We start from the raw sequence: 15968 nt of genomic DNA, 5'->3' as shown, positions 1-15968 counted from the left end.
GGGAGGAAAATGCTGCATTTCATAATGTCCCTTCACGTCCACACCTGAGTCAGCCTTAAAATCTCAAGATAATAAACCCTTATTATCCAGTTATCCTGGACACCTAAACACATACTCTGTGTTCACTCCACTGAAAGGAGCTTCTTGCATCAAACCATCCATCTGACCTCAAAGCAAAGCAGTCTCAGAAGGTGCCTCCTTTCTTTTGCCAAAATAAATAAAGCCAGAGTAGCAATATCTACAAGTGAAACACTGGAAAGTAAGATGCACATGATCATTAAGAAAAAAAATTTTTTAAGAGAAGAGATACATCAAAAACATCCTCAATTTTAGGGGCTCAAAAACGTCTCAACCTAATAAGATTAAGACTCACCTACACAATAGCCATGTCTTCTGTAGTACTGCCTTTAGAACTTTCCTTTGCACTGGCAACCTTTAGTGTTTATCAAAAGAAAGGAAATGGGTGGTGGTGATGGGTGGGGAGGTGCTGTCTAAAGCAGCCTACAGAATAAATAATACAGTAGAGAGGAAGTAAGAGAAAACAAAGCAGGACAGAGACCACAAAAGGAAACAAAGCCCTGCTAGAGGGGGCAATGGCTGCTGCTGGAAATTCATGGAAAACCGCCTCCTAGAAGCTTCCTGAAAGCAAGAGCCATATCTTGACATTCTTTTTTTTTTTTTTTTTTTAATTTTTTTTTTTGTGTGATATGCGGGCCTCTCACTGTTGTGGCCTCTCCCGTTGCGAAGCACAGGCTCCAGACGCACAGGCTCAGCGGCCATGGCTCACGGGCCCAGCCGCTCCGCGGCATGTGGGATCTTCCCGGACCGGGGCACGAATCTGTGTCCCCTGCATCGGCAGGTGGATTCTCAACCACTGCGCCATCAGGGAAGCCCTTGACATTCTTTTAAAGATCCCAGGAGGATGGGGAAAAACCAACTCTTGATGAATACTTGAAATTCCAGGAGGTCTCTCCCATTCCCGCCCCCCCAACCCCCGTAGTGGAAGGAGCCTAGGAATTAGGAGACCTGGTCCTGGCATTGTGACTGGGAACAAGTTACCAAACTTCTCTAGGATTCAGACGCCTCGTCCAGGAAAGCTGAGGGGGGAGGAGAAGGGGTTATTGATCAAGAAACCAGAAAGCAATTGTGATGGTAAGTAAAAAAGCGGCACTTGGCAATGCTTAACATGCAGAGCTGGGAAACAGGACATCATTATCATTCGGCTGTGATTTATCCCCTAAGACACATAGAGCCAACCATTTGGTCCTTTTTATTCAAAGCCATTCTATAAATTGTACCTCTAATTCTGCTGTTCTTTTCTTTAGAGTTAGGTTTGTCTTATACTCAAACCTGAGTCTCCTGAGTCTTTTTGCCTAAGTTATTAAAAGCAAAGTAAATGGGGCTTCCCTGGTGGCGCAGTGGTTAAGAATCCGCCTGCCAATCAATGCAGGGGACACGGGTTCAAGCCCTGGCCCGGGAAGGTCCCACGTGCTGCTGAACAACTAAGCCCGTGCACCACAACTACTGAGCCTGCGCTCTAGAGCCTGTTCTCTGCAACGAGAAGCCACCGCAATGAGAAGCCCGCGCACCGCAACAAAGAGTAGCCCCTGCTCTCTGCAACTAGAGAAAGCCCGCGCACAGCAACGAAGACCCAAGGCAGCCAAAAATAAATAAGTAAAATAAATTTATTTTTTTTAAAAAAGCGCAAAGTAAATTTACAGTCACAAGTAATATGAATGTAAAAGTTCTGGGCATGAAGTTTGAACTCAAATGTTTAAGTTCTGATGCACAAAATTAAGTGGAAATTCCCTATTAGATTGAAATCATTTTCAACCCATATTTAAAATACTCTGTAGAAAAATATACAAGTTGTTTTGAGAAAAATGTCCTTAAAAATCTGACTCTCCTAAGCCAGTATTTCAAGTTGCTAAAAAATTACTATATACAAGTTTGTTTAAAGAAGTTTTCATTTTGATAACACTTGGCAAAAAAGAAATTTCACTTTTGGAAGAAAATATGAAGAAGCTACCTGTTTCTGGCTACAAGAGCCATTTTTCTAGATTGTGAAGGGATTTGTTCCAGTCAACTCTGAACACTATCTCATCCATAAAGCCTTCCCAGGCCATGAGAGTCTAAAGGTATCTTTAATTCCACATCCCACTTTCTACTTACAGATGGTTATCAATCAAAATCACAGTAAAAAAAAATGTTGAACTCTACAAATCCCCCATGGCACCTAAAAAAGTACCTTACATGCAACAAACACTAAATAAATCTCCTTAAATGAAAGAATAGCAGGGTTGTTATGGAGGGGAAATCAAAATCAATAGCAATTCTCTCCCACAAGGGATTTGGACTAATAATGTAAGAATTCTTCTGATACCAAGTACTAATTTCCAAGTTTATGGCCAAAGTTATCTGACTTACACACGATGAACAGCACATCTCCACTGCAGGACCTGTTCTGTTATCAGGCCTTCAGAAGCACCAGCTGCAGGCAGGTTATATTTTGACATTTAGAATATGCACACAGAAGGGATAAGTATAATAACAGAAAAGCCAAAACCTGAAAGCAATACATTCTGCCTCAAACCAGGAAGGGCTCAGACAGGGAAATAACCAAGGGCAGTGTTCCTGGCAATAATCATGCCTCCCAGGCCAATGGCTCTGGAGCAAGATTGAGCACCAGTCTTGCAGAAAGCCCCTGCTCATCCAGAAGCTGTCTTCACCCGGACGTTCCCAGCCAAGCACCCACCTCCCAACCTAACAGCAAAACACTACCTAACTAGAGGACAAAATAACTGTGACATGATTACCATCACCACCACCTTCTAGACAATCACAAATACTTAATCTATTAGAGAAAGCAAAGACAATTCACAAGCCCACTTCAAAACCCACCTCAAAAGCTTCCTCTTAGAAGCCTTCTGGGTCTTATTTTAATTGCTCACCCACCTGCTTCCTCCACTAGTCTGTGGGACTCTGGATGGCCAGACCTTGCTCTGCTTCACCAGCAAGCACAGTATGCTTTCTCACTTCAATATCAATGGATACATCGGGGAGGAACATAATTTTTCCAGCTATAATTCTCAAAGGAAATAACTGTACCTCAAAACACACTGCCAGCCTAATAAATTTAAATAAATGTAACATCCTCATTTAAAATGCAAGGCTCATGGGACTTTCCTGGTGTCGCAGTGGTTAAGAATCCGCCTGCCAATGCAGGGGACATGGGTTCGAGCCCTGGTCCGGGAAGATCTCACGCGCCGCAGAGCAATGAAGCCCGTGTGCCACAACTACTGAGCCTGCACTCTAGAGCCATCGAGGCACAACTACTGAGGCCCGCATGCCTAGAGCCCGTGCTCTGCAACAAGAGGAGCCACCGCAATGAGAAGCCCATGCACCACAACAGGGTAGCCCCCGCTTGCCACAACTAAAGCCTGCACGCAGCAACAAAGACCCAACACAGCAATCAATGCAAGGCCCTGAGCATCGGAGGAACTTGTCCCGACTCTCCTGAGCCAGCAAGTGGCAGAGACAGGTTTACAACCCAATTTCCCAATTAAGGAATAAGCATTGGCTAAGCAATTGCAGGTTTTTCATTCTACACACATTCCTGAGTATCAACTCTGTGCCAACCAAGGAGGAGCACAAAGTATAATATGATGGAGGAGGAAGACAACACTGTCAACAAACATGGGCAGGAAGCTACAAGTCCATGCCTCCATTTTCTCTATAAAGTAAAACTAAGGCATGGAGGAGCAGAGAAGGCTCAGAATAGCCCTGGTAGAGGAGAGAAAGGCAAGCACAAGATGAGAAGGACAGCTGCACAGTTTTGACTGCCAACCAAGGCTGCAGAGCAAGACACAGCACCAAATGATGAAAGTGGGTAACTCCATCCTCTGATGCTCAGCCCCAGGAAAGAACCATCTGGAGGACAAGAGGCTTGATCAGTAATCGGGTGTTTGCAGCACAGGTGCAACAAGATTGGTAAGGGTGCTCGTATAAGAGTACTCAGAGTGGGGCTTCCCTGGTGGCGCAGTGGTTGAGAGTCCGCCTGCCAATGCAGGGGACACGGGTTCGTGCCCCGGTCCGGGAGGATCCCATGTGCCGCGGAGTAACTGGGCCCGTGAGCCAGGGCCGCTGAGCCTGGACGTCCGGAGCCTGTGCTCCGCAAGGGGAGAGGCAAAAAAAAAAAAAAAAAAAAAAAAAAAAGAGTACTCAGAGTGGCGTGCCATGGAATCAAGGCTGGACAGGAAGCAAGTGGAGGCCTGAGAGGAAGGACCGCCAAAGAGAACAGGGATGGTGTCTCAAAGAGATGAAAGAGCAAATACAGTAGGACTAAGTCAATGAGGAAGCTGAAAAGGGCTGTCTGGGCTTCTTAATTTTATATCTTTGGATGTGGAGCAATTCCAGACAATGTTAAAGCCCACATGATGGCCAACGGCATGGTTTGCTGAAGTGGAATGTCCTCAAGTGAAGGTAGGAAGCAAACAAGTTAAGGCACTCGATTCTTGGTCTGGGGAAGGGCCATTCAGATGCTTCCTGTGGTAAGAGAGGCAGGATGAGGGATATCAACCACCACCCTAACAGCTATTATTTACTAAGTGTTTACTGTGTATCAGGTGAGTGGAAGAGCTTTACATTCATATGCAATCTCATTTTATCCTGAAAAAAAAATAATCTATGGGACAGTTTTACTGATTCCTTTTTATTAATAAGGAAGCAAAGGCTTAGAGGGATTAACAACTTTCCCAAGGTTACACAATTTGTAAAGGTGAAGCTGGGACTTGAACCCAGTTCTGACTTGAAAGCTCAGGCTCTGACCTGCTGCCTCCAAAGTCCTCAATGAACTGAGGGAAGGTGGGACAGAGAGGTGACCAGGAGAGCACAGAATACAAGTCTAAAGGACAAAGCGGCTTTTGTATGAGGGTGAAAGTACCGTTGTTGGGGATCCAGCTGAGGAGAGCTGGGAGAAAGCCAAAGATGAGCCATAGCAGCCATGAGGCCAAAAGCCCGTAGAGAACCACCTAGGGTTTGAATATGAACCACAGACTTTGCATGTGGTCCCATCCTTTCTCACACAGCTCCGCACAGGATGTGACCAGGATCACAGGATGCTCCCCTGTGGAAGGCTTATAGCAACTGGAGACCCCAGTCCCAAGCCTCATACGGCGGTTAGCTCCCTAACCACCACCCTCTGATTACATCCTCTTTTCTTTTCCCTTCTCCTTCCCGTTAAGTTTTCCTCTTGTATCACACAACAGAGCTATGAACCTGACCACCTTCTTGATGTGTGACAAATACAGGTCCCTGAGTAAAGGTAGGAGGCATTACATTAACAAAATGGCCTTGGGCAAGTTATTTCACCTTTCACGGGCTCATCTGTCTAACAGGAACACTGCTCCCTTTCCCGTTTGACAGGACAATATCAAGTCTCTTCCACCTGTACGTGCTATCACTGTAAGGGGGAAGATTTATTTCTTGTTCATAAGGGCCACTGTAATCACAGTAGCTGATAAACCATCACCACAGATGAAAAAGGAACTCCTCTGAGGAGTCTATGGCATGGGTTGATGATAAGCCTCTAGTATGAAAGAAGAGACCTTGAAGACATGTCAGAAAGTCCATTTTTCAAGAAGTGTAAAGGTACTCAATCAATCAGTGCCAGCTGAATGAAGCCTGGTATCATAAATCTAAAGAAATTAAATTTTTTAAATTGCCCTGCAACTGGCCTCAAAGTGAAAAAGGTCAGACAACTTCAAAGATGCCCCATGAAAGGCAGCTTATTCATTACACAAAGATTTCTTGCTTACGGAGCTGACAGATGGATCTTTCTCTTAAAGCCCCAGAATACAAGACGTCAAAATCCCTCCTCCACTTCTGTCAGTGACTTGCTATGATGCTCTGAACAAGGTTTTAACCTCCCCAGGTCCCGATTTCATTAAGTTGGGAGTTTTCAATACCCATGTAGTTTGTTTTTTTTTTTAAATTCCCCCAGGTGATTCTGATGTGCAGCCAGCAACATGTATTTAACACTAATTATATTCCAGGCCCTGCTCTAAGCACTTTACTTTTATATATATATACACACACACACATATGTATGTAGGTATATATATACATACACACACACACACACACACACACACACACACACACACACAGAGTCATTTAATCCTCACAACCGCCCTCTGGGGAAGGTACTATTAATACCTCCATTCTGTGAAGGCACAGAGAGGCTGGGACTTGCCCAGGGTCACGTAGCTCATGGGGGCCCATCCAAGCAGTTTCGCTCCAGACCCTGACCATGAAGTCCCTATCCTATGCCTACTTTTTTGGCTAAAAATGAGAGACGAGCTCCCAGGGGCCCGGTGAGGTGGTAAAACAGACAAAACTGTCAAACAGGGGGGAAAAAAATCATCTTTGGCCACACATACACGCGTGCACACACAAACACAACCCCCCGCCACCCCCCAGAGAGGCATCCCATGGCTCAATCTATCTTGAAAAAGAGAATCTACCTCTATTGAAAGACACCTCCTGTCCACTCCCTCAAGTTCTGCTAGACATCCATCTTATCAGAGTTACTTCAAACTACAGTGTTGTCAATGTATATGATCTGGAGGCATCATACAACAAAATACATGCAACAAAAAGAGCACACTCTTCAATTCATGAGCTCACAGGGGGAGAACACGGAGATGGGCCATACTGCCAACGAGGAAGATTATCTGGGGGCAGAGACCTCTGTGTCACATGGGCAATGCTTCCCCTATTCCTAACACTTACCTGGAAATTCAGAACTACGTTATTCAAGAGCAGCTCAAAACAACAACAACAACAAAAACCTGCCCATTTCTCACTAGAATGAATTGTATGAAGCTTATTAAAAAAGGTGATGGGCTGGGGCAAGGAATGGCCTGGTGCCCCAGCTTTCCTTCTCTGGGCTGTTTTACACAGTTCAATAAATGTAATATGGTCTTAACCTTGGACATCAAGTTCTAAAATAAATTAGGGAATGCCTGCAGTGATAATGCAGTGGAGAGCTGAATCAAATTCATACAAGCCACACAGGATCATCTCTTCCCACAGCTAAAGCAAATATCTCAACACATGGATCACCGTGCTCTTATCTGAAATTTGTAAGGGAAAACATTCTGGGCCATAAACATTTGGCTGCAGTAAGCAATCTCCAAGTGTGACTGCCACAGGGGCCCATGAGAAAGATCACATGGGAACGGGTGGTGGCTTTATTTTTTAATCCATTCCAACAGCCCCAAAATGGGGAAATACCAGAGCTCTAGATGATAAAAGTCAAAGACAACTCATGCTAGAAAATAAAAGCCAAACACGTAGAGTTTTTTGGTTTCTTTTTTTAAATGTTAACAAATCCAGTCTCAAAGGAAGATAGGAAAGATAATACAAGGGTGCCATCCAAGGCAGGAGCATGTGACCTTTTAAGTGCCATGGGCTGCTTCAGCAATCTAGACCCTCCAATCAGAATGTTCCTGAGTGATTTTGACATAGAAAATGCCATTACAAAGAAAATCAATTATATTGAAACAGACATCAAGATATTTAGAAAACAATCTGTGATAATAGTAATGTGTGCTTCTTAATGCATAAATAACATGACATAAGAGCAGGTCTAAGAGCTACTGTAGTTTTCTGAGTGGTAGGCATAACTGATAGCTTAAACTGTCTCCCACAATGTGATACAAAAGTTTAATTTAATTTCTAAGTGGCAAAGCCACAGGTGCTGACAGTACATGGTTTGTGGGCCCCTTTCATGATTGGAGGAAAAAAAGACACATTTTGGCTAGAGGATAGTGAAAATAAAAATGTACTTTTTTTTCTTCACCCACTCACCCACATTTACAGATCCTCTGAAGTGCATCCAATGACCCTAAAAGTTAAGGACCCTGACCCAGAGAATCAGAGTCAGACCCAATGGAACAATTACTTAGACTTGCCAAAAGCTCTGCTAATAGCCCAGGAGTTTCTAGAGAAACAGCAGCTCAGTTTTATACCACTCCTGGAACAACTGAAATTCAGGAAATTAAATGGTAACTTACTAATTGGCACACATTAGCAGGACTGGGTATTCCACATATGCACCACTCTTAACATTTAAACGCCAAGTTCCATGATTAGTTTTCAGAGTAGTCTGTAAAAGTTCTATTTAACAAGGAAGTCCATCACCACCAAATTACTAAACTCACTCACAATAGCCAGCCTGGCATTGCAAGAGAGAGAGAGCTGTAGAAATTTACAGCGTGAGACAATATTCAAAACCGGAAAAGCCAGGGTGAATACTGGGGACAAGTGTGTTTTACTTTGGTTTTGTTGTTTTCATGGATGCTCTTCTTACCCTGTTAAAAGGTATTTAAGGCCTAGCAAGTATAGTCTTCCAGTTAACTGGATCAGGCTTCCTAGTGAGACTGGTACCCAAGGCTTGGCCTCTTCTGCCCTCTCTGCTTCGTACAGTCAGGCCATTCCCCAGCTGCATGCCTTCACAGGGATGCCCTATGAAGATAAATATAATTCACAGTCCAAAATACATGGACTTACGCTGGCCCATCACCAATTTCTCATGGCTCCTTGGTAACTGAGACGGTTTTTGTTTCCATGATTAGGAACCTACAACAACTGCAAAAGTGTAATACTTTTCTAGACTAATAAAATTACCTAAATCTGGCTCACTGTTTCAGCTGTGGCACCAGCCACACTTCCCAGAAAGATGAAAGCCTTGTGCAGTTTCCAGAAGAGCTGGGATGGTAGCTCTGAGCTAAACTGCAAGCATTCAACCCTAACCCAACAGCAAAAAACACATCAACTAAGTTCTGAATTACAGAATTCCTATGCATGGAGATTACAAATGTTATTTTTAGAAGTCAGATAAAACTTTAATCAAACCTATGACGTTCAAGCTTTAACACGAAGTTATGTGACATGCCAGGTATGATCATCAGATTTTTTTTTTTTCTCTAGAACACAGCGACAGGTTCAATTAAGGCCCTTTAACTCTGCAGTGAAACCTTTGATCATGGATTGTCACCACCTCTCAACACATAGACAAATATGAAACATATCTCAGACCTAAGGAACAAAATCCGTACTGTGAAGTGGCATGGAAACCACACATGCACATATATGTGCACAGCAATCACTCTCCTTTCAAGCTGGGGAGTGAGGGGATGAGTTGCAGAAACTACTGCAAACTGGAAAGGTTCCTTATACACAGTACATGAACACAGTTACAAAGTTATTTCCTAAATATGTGTGTGGTCCCAATGCCTTCTTAAAGGAAAAACAGCCCAATTTAGAACCCAGTGGAACACATGTTTCTTGAATGACTTTGAATTAGAGACAGTAGATGCGAAGCTGTTCTAGATAAAATGAAGATGTCGCACAGATGTACTAGGTTGTCACAGTCTCACTGAAACATCTTTCTGGTACAGAAAAATATGCGAGTCTGCAACAGAGCTGGATATAAAATAATAAATACCTGGCCCTTGTCTTTATGTAGTCCAACTTCCCAAGCCAATTCCCTCATTCCTTCTCACAAACCTAATAAAGCCCATATTTCAATGTACCGATAACTCACTGAAAACCACAAAGCCATTCATCTCCAACTCAGACTTATGTTATGACTTTTTACAATTATCTCTTCTTATCAATACTGTAAATCTGTAACAAACAGAAGACCTTTACTCCATGAATCCAACAAACCACCATAAAAATAACAGCAGAGGTGGGGACACAAACGCACCCAGAAGTGTCTGGTTTAGTCCTGCTCCTGCAAGGAGCAGGTAGGGACTGTGATTGTCCTCTTTGATGAAAGCAGGGGATAAAGAGATTAAGAGTCAGAGAAACTTCGTAGCCTGCCCAGGCCACACCTTCCCTCTTAACACAGCACTCCATTTCTTCTCTTGAAGAACACTAGACCAAGAACACTAGATCCAAGGCACCCTAAGCCTTGGATCCTGAAATTAAATGATGTATAAGACCAGCCTCTATTGCACAGCATGGGGCCCAAAGACAGGATATATAAAACCAATTTGTCACTGTGGAATTTAGAAACCATTAAACCTTCACTAAAGGAGACCCTCTCCTCAGAGGACCTTGTTACCAAAATGTGGAAAAGGGAGAACTATGACGGAAAACAAAGCATTTCCTTCTCAGGACAGCGCAAAAGGAGAGAGCTATGAGGAAATAAAATGCAGAACCGTCTGTGCCAGGATTTAGGGGTTGTTTTGGTATAGCACATCTTGAAGTCCATCCTCCTAAGATCAATCAAACAGAAGAAAAAACAGCAGTAGACTCTGCTTTAATTCACTTGCCTAGACCTAAATATATACTATCTGGTTTCACAGATCATATCCTCATCTGTTCCAAAAGTTATATTCAGAAGTAAGAACAAAAATCAGATCTATATATACTAGTCTCATTAAGAAGGTTTTTACTTGGAAGGGACTTTTCTGCCTTTATTCCTGCAAGCACACGAATGATTCAATCAGCACGATCAGAGGTCCAGAAGAGTTTATATTTTCACATGCTGTCATTTAAAACCAAAAAAAGAGGTTCATCTGGGCTAGCCAACTATCAACTTCCACAACTAAACAGAATTTCTCAAATGTCCCTGAATTTTAAAGCTCTTTCCCATAAAAACCCTGCAAGGATAAAGCAGCATGACCCTACCGTCCTTATCTCAGGCTACCCAGCTAGTGCACAGCTAATAGGAAAACAAGGGATTGAATCCAGATGAAGCCACAGAAGACATAGACCATGGTTTTACCATTTAAGAGTCTTGTGTTTATCACCTACTATGTAAAAAAAAATGCACACACACACACACACGGTGAAACAGAAATTTGAGTAAGACCCAGTTCCTGCCTTCAACACAGTCAACCTACTCACTAGAAATCTAAATCTGTGGCATCATGGGAACATAAGACAGAGTGACATGATGGTAGAGGCTTTGGAGGCAGGCAGACCAATCCATAGGGTTAAAATCCCCAAATCCTAACCCACCATGCTTTACCTACCCCGTGATCCTGGGCCTGTAACTTAAACTCTCTAAACCTTAGAATCCTCCTTTGTAACAGAGATGACATACTACAGAATAACTGTAAGAATTAGAAACAACATGACAAGTACCTAGGACTCTGCCTAGCAAGAAATGTATATGAGGGCTTCCCTGGTGGCACAGTGGCTGAGAGTCCGCCTGCCGATGCAGGGAACACAGGTTCGTGCCCAGATCCGGGAGGATCCCACATGCCGCGGAGCGGCTGGGCCCGTGAGCCATGGCCGCTGAGCCTGCGCGCCCGGAGCCTGTGCTCCGCAACAGGAGAGGCCACGGCAGTGAGAGGCCCGCGTACCACACACACACACACAAAAAAAGAAATGTATATGACATAAATGGTCATGACTGTCTCATGTTATTATATCTGCTTATACAGCCCAACTACAACTTTTAAAGCCCAATTAAATGTCACTGGAATGGCCTTTTCCTTTCTTATTTGGGATATTAAAATGACAGAACTTAATCGCCAATTACGATATGGAGCTGACTGAGTGAGGGAGGGTTGAAGGATGAGTCACACATTTCTGGCTTGAATAGTGCCAATGACCAAAGTGGGAAAAGCAGACAGAAGCACGGGGATGAGGGAACTTTGGGAGGTGGAGAGTGGAAAGCAGGCAATAATTAGGAGGAAAATGAGTTCAGTTTGGATAGCTCAAGTTAAAAGTACATATGAGTCATCCAAGTAGAAATGTCCAAAAGATTGTTTAAGACAAGGGTGAACTCAGAGAAAGACTTGGGGGTCATTAACATGTGGGTGGTGGCTAAAGCCACAGAAATATTGAAGTTCCCCAAAGAGGCTGAGCAGACCAAAAGCAAACCACCAAGGATGCAAGCCCAGGGAACATGAACACTTAACAGCAGGACGAGTAGGACCTAGGAAGAAACAAAAGGAGAAAAGTAGGAAAAATGCAAAGGAACCCAAAGGAGAAAGTTTCAAATGAGGAGTGATCAATATATCAAGTGCTACAGAAAAGTCATGTCACGAGTCCTATTAGAGGCCATTTGTGACTTTAGGAGCAGTTTCTATAAAGTTGAGGTGATGGAAACCAGATGGCAGATCATCTGTAAGGTCTCTCCCTAAACGCTAAGATTCTTTGATTTCAAAATAGACACTCACCGTTCTCCAAACCCATCAAATTATTAAAACCGCAGACAACAACAGACTGCAAAGTTTTTTGTTCCCCCAGAGAAAGGGAAATTTGCAAAAGAGACACAGTTAAAAACCACAAAAGCCATTTAACATGATCTCTGCTATTAAGCTCCTATTTCCTTGAAGCTGGTCCCCAGGGAAAGAGAAAAGAAAAATTCACTTAAATTCTCTACCACCCAAAAACTGGAGGAGGAAAAAATGTCTAACTTACTAGATAAATTTCCTGTCCAATAACTCTCTTAGGGCAATGCATATACATTGCTATTTCAACATTTTGAGAAATGTGTTACCACAAGTCGGAAAGGCTTTGATTTCAATATGCAAATCCCTGCATACAGTGGTAAAAATTCCACTTAAGCAGATTCCCACCTGGATTTCTAAATAAGCCTAAGCTCTCGTTAAATTTAGTAAACTGTTCTTCAATGTCATTTTCCTCATTCCTTGTATACTTACAGCCGTAGAAATTGTCCTATGCAATTTTAAATAAAAGTTATAAAATGGTTCTACGATGCAAATTATGGCACTACAAGGGACTGTTCGGCTTGGCATTATAAACTGGTTAAACTAGTTAGCAGAGTTCAAAAATAATGCCCCCAAACATCTGCGCAGGCTCAGAAAGAGGTTTTTGTTTTTCTAAGTCTACTCCACATACAAATATCTTTCAAGAAGTTACACACCATCACCTCTTGAGGAGCTTCTTAACACACACACACACACAGCAGGGACGCCCTCCCCATCCCCCAAATTCTAGTTCAGCAGACCTAGGGAGAGTCCTGGTGCCCTAATCTTTAAAACCTCACAGGAGATTATGATGTGTACTCCCCTGCCATGCTCCTGTTGAGAAGCTTTTACCTTTTGGCAGGATTCCCACAAAGTTGAGGTGGGGGCAATTGGCCACGTGTTCTTCATGGACGAGCAAGGCATGGCAGGAAGGGTGAGTGCAGAATATGAAATCCTGCGAGCAAGCCATGCTGGACAGATGGCAGAGTGCACCTGCACGTCACATGGATGTCTCAAGAATACTCAGAGGTTTGGAAGCAGCTTTAACCTTGACCCCATCTCCTAGGGAGGAGCATTTCCAGCACCCACAGAAAAGAGATCCAGGGCTGAGACTTCAATGTCCCTAGTCAACTGTTCCGTCCTGGACCTCCTGGGGATTCTTGCTCCAAGGCCTCAACTGTAAGCATCTGAGCATAGACAACAACAGTCCTCCAAGCTGTGCGCAATTAGGATGGGATTAGAGACTCTGTTCTCAGCCAATTCTCTCTCTCCTTAAAGGAAAGAGGGACTATTTGAGTCCTACCATATGCTCCACACTGCAGCTAGGGAATACAAACAAAAAAGGAGAAACAGAACAAAAATCTTAACCATCAGGAGCCTCCAGCCTCACCAAACCCCTTGTAGTAGGTATTTTTGTTTCATAATTTACATGTAAGACTGCAGTACAGGAAAACCATAGTACAGGAGAACTTTAGCAACTTGCTTAAAGTTCCTAAGGCCCAGGAGGGGAAGGACAGACTCAGAAGAGTTTAACAGGACAGGTATGTAGAGGGACTTCCCTGGTGGTGCAGTGGTTAAGAATCTGCCTGCCAATTCAGGGGACACGGGTTCGAGCCCTGCTCCGGGAAGATCCTACATGCCGCAGAGCAACTAAGCCCGCGTGCCACAACTACTGAGCCTGCGCTCTAGAGCCCATGAGCCACAACTACTGGGCCCGCGTGCCACAACTACCGAAGCCCGTGCACCTAGAGCGTTTGCTCCGCAACAAGAGAAGCCCGCTCACTGCAACCAAGAGTAGCCCCCGCTCGCCACGAGAGAAAGTCCGCATGCAGCAACGAAGACCCAACACAGCCAAAAATAAGATAATTTTTTTTTTTTTTTTAAAGACAGTATGTAGAGCAGATGGGAGATGGAACCCAAGCCATTGTAACTGATGTGGCCCTAAAAAAACCAATCTGGGAAGAGCAGCTGGGTAAGGCAGGTGAAAACATTCCCTTATTTGTCTCGGTAACTAAAGGGAGGTTTGTAATTAAACTTGAAAAGTTTTTCATGGGGATTGGGGAACAGGAAAATGACATGATAAAGAACAGACATCACAATATATTCATCTATTGAATCGTTATGTTGTACACCTGAAACTAATAGTGTTACATGCCAATTACATCTCAATTTTAAAAATAGCAAAAAAATTGACAGCCAGCCTGACTTATATTAAGTCTGAAAATGTTTCAGTTCTACTTCTTTGTTTGCAACCTGTAAGATATTAAGCCAGTCACACAACATATTTAATAAATGTTTTTAGTGGAAAAGCACTGTGCTAGGCACCATAGAGACCAAAAAACCCTGAAACGGGCACCAAAAAAAGTCAGCAAAGTTTTAAAAGAATGAATCAGTGCATCCCTATTATTAATAATGACTGCTTTAACATGGTAATTAAGTCACGAATTTTTTTTTTAATTCTTAAATTTCTTTGAATATAATCCCAGTTCACTTTCAAAGACCTCAAAATTGTTCAGAAAGTAACATATCTTGGGAAACTTGGTCTGTCAGAGCACGAATTCTCCCTGGGTCTCACTCACCTCGCTTCACCCCAGACTCTACTTGCTGGCAACAGAGAGACGCTGTCTTACTTGGGGGGCACCCAGAAAGTTCCTCCGTGACCACAGAAAGCTGGAAAGAGAATGCAAAAAAGAAAACCGGTCAGCATACTCGTCCTCCGACGCAAGAAGCACAGAGCTTATAAAAACAGCTACAGCCAGGACTCCAGACAAAGCAGTGATAGAGAGGAATAGAGCTGTCATCATCTACATACTCCTAACAGGGGAAAAAAACAGGGTGATGGGCTGGCAAATGCAAGAAAACTCATTCCTTCTCCCGATACCCTCTGTCCAAGTGACCAGGGACATTGACTGAAAGCCCCCTGTCTTAAGCAAGGTACCGCAGTGTCCGGACTACCTTCTCTATCTCGGGTTTTCTCTTTAAGTGATGCTAATGGGTTTGCAGCCCAACACACAAATGTTTCAAAGGTTTGAGATAACGAGCCAAGAACCTCTCTGAAACACTCAGGGCGCTCAAGTTCTCCAGAACATTTTCTTCCCATGTTTCCTACCTCACTCTTCACAGGTCCCAGCTCTCTACACGATTCATCATTTCCGAACACACCATCCAATCTCACACCTTTGCTCTCCCCAGTCCCTCATCCTGAAACCCCCTCCCCTACTCTGGAGACAAGTCATCCTCCAGGCACAGCTCAAGTATCACCTGCCTGCCCACCCCACCCCCATGAACGTCACCAGCCCTTCCTCTGCACTCAAAGCACCTTGAAGGCACCTGTGTTCTAGCATTTGCTTCCTGGACCTCCCCTCCTCCCCGTTTCTCAAGGGCCGGTCTTCCCTGCCGTCCCCTACAACACCCTCCTGCTGTAATCACAAGTAGAGGCAGATATCAATGCATGTTTGTTCACTGAAGGATTCCAACAAGAGGTTCTCCATGAGTGACTCGGAGTCCATTTCCTTAGGAAATATTCTTTTTTTACTGCTACTCTGGTATTGGAAGATGTTCTTTTTCAAGGGTTCTATCTATGCTCAAACACACCGACAACCAGGCTCTGGCTCAAGTCAATCCCCTTGCGGCAACGCTGCTGGGCTTCACTGCCAAAGAGGACGGATTGTATGTAGTCACGTTGGGGCCAACAAAACCACCCTGGCAGGGCACCGGAATGTAATAGGT

General features: G+C 43.8%; 1 protein-coding gene across 9 annotated transcripts in view; it reads right to left on the bottom strand.

The window, feature by feature from the left end:
* TANC1 (tetratricopeptide repeat, ankyrin repeat and coiled-coil containing 1) overlaps positions 1 to 15968 on the bottom strand; it is a 234614-nt gene that overhangs the window by 166323 nt on the left and 52323 nt on the right. For 5 of the 9 annotated variants that reach the window (XM_059051808.2, XM_067026103.1, XM_067026101.1 and 2 more), the window contains exon 2: positions 14819 to 14909. The exons of 1 other annotated variant lie outside the window; for it this stretch is intronic. The gene's annotated coding sequence lies outside the window, so the exon portion shown is untranslated. Of the gene's footprint in view, positions 1 to 373; positions 412 to 14818; positions 14910 to 15968 lie in introns of those variants that run through there. 3 more of the 9 variants (XM_067026099.1, XM_067026102.1, XM_067026100.1) reach the window with 3 other exon arrangements.

This window comes from Kogia breviceps, chromosome 2 (assembly GCF_026419965.1).
Source record: "Kogia breviceps isolate mKogBre1 chromosome 2, mKogBre1 haplotype 1, whole genome shotgun sequence".
In the NCBI taxonomy this organism is placed as follows: domain Eukaryota; kingdom Metazoa; phylum Chordata; class Mammalia; order Artiodactyla; family Physeteridae; genus Kogia; species Kogia breviceps.
The sequence above is the reverse complement of the archived record's forward strand: the minus strand, read 5'-3'. Positions and strand labels throughout refer to the sequence as shown.